The sequence below is a fragment of the Phalaenopsis equestris genome, unplaced genomic scaffold (assembly GCF_001263595.1).
Source record: "Phalaenopsis equestris unplaced genomic scaffold, ASM126359v1 Scaffold000053, whole genome shotgun sequence".
Taxonomy (NCBI): Eukaryota; Viridiplantae; Streptophyta; class Magnoliopsida; order Asparagales; family Orchidaceae; genus Phalaenopsis; species Phalaenopsis equestris.
In genome coordinates, this window is record NW_018164495.1 from 405,308 (window position 1) to 407,061 (window position 1,754).

The following is a 1,754-nucleotide window of genomic DNA, read 5'->3' on the forward strand; positions in this document are numbered from 1 at the left end:
ATAGTATACCATATATATATATATATATATAAGAATTGTTTGTTTGGTATGTATGAAAATATTGATAGATATGCATTGTGGCATGTATGTAAAAATTGAAGTTTAGGTGTTAAAATGGAGGGCTATGTATAAATATCTTCGTAAGAATTAAAGTTTATAGATTAGGTATGTATATAATGAGAGTTGAGTGGTATGTACGGAATCTTCATACAAATTGAAGCTTAAATGTTAGCTATGCATATACATAAGTATTGTGTGGTATATATTTACCTCCTAGTAGAATTCAAGTTCATTGGTTGATGTGAAACAATACAAAGATACATACATATTATACACATAGCTTACGGCCATAAACATCAAAATTAGAAGTATAGAAATGAGCTTCGAGTGAGTTGAAATTAGAAGAAAAATATTATCCACAAGTTGAGGAAGGGTTGAGATAAATATTTCACAAAGAAAAAAAGATTAAAAACAATTTGACGGTGCTTGTCATCTATGCTAAAATTCAGAACTCCATCCTTGACCATTGCTTGTACAGATGAGTATCTGGGTTCTAAACATTAGCAAATGCATTGTTGTTGAGGTTATCCAAAAGCTAATTGTTGCTTCTATTTAATCGTGCACCTGTACGACCATCAGTGCAACTTGGCCATCTGAGCTTTTACCGGAATCATTTTGCACTGCTCCTCCTCCCAAATGTCATCAAGGACAAATAAAAATAAATATCCTAGAAATCTCCACTCACCTTGACAAAACACTTCTTTGAAGTGCATCAAGTGAATCCAGATCAAACCTCTATATTTACAAGAAGTGAGTGACACATATATGTAAAATTTTAAATGTAAGGGGTAGAAATGTAAATACATAAAAATTGAGTGGTGTATATGTAAAAATTAATATTTGTAAATATATAAAATTGTAACATATATAAAACAGTAACCTAAAGTTAATAAACCAGATTTGTTTTTTCCCTTTTCTAACTGAAAACTTCTCTCAACCCACAACAATATTTAACGTGCATGACTTAAATATACACACATGTAACATGTGACCTTATAAATGGTCTCTACACAATCAATGAATTCCATCTTTTGTTAAGATCATGCATGAGTTTTATCAAACATACCACTATTTTATTTTTAAGGAGTTGAATTTACCTTTCCCTGCATAGGCATGGTGGCAAATACATAAAGAATGAAGCGTAGATGTTAGATATCTGAGTACATAAGAATTGAGTGGTATATAATTAAGTCATACTTTAAAAAAATAGGTTTAATGTTCGTGAGGTTTAATGATATTGAAAATGTTAATTTTTCAGGAAATTCATTAGTAAAAAATTTAATATTTAGGTGTTAGTTTGTATGAAAATCTTTATTTGATAGATCTATTATCCAAGTACATAGGTACTATGGTGTGCTTGACCGGATTGAAGTTTAGGTTCTCGAATATTTAGACACATGATGCGTGCTCTCATCATTTGATCTAGCGCATGAGAAATTGGTATTTAGGCCTATGTCAAATACTGATTTACTTATTATTATTATTATATGAATATATATATCTATGTCCCGACTCATTGATGCGGCTTCTGGCATAAGTCCCTCAGGTCGGATGTTTGAATCCCGTGATGCGAGCTCTTCGGATCAATTAAAACACACATGGATTTGGACCCAAATGGAAGAAGCGATATTTTGTGCCCATTTGACCAAATACCAAATCCCTTTTTCAAATATATATATATATATATATATATA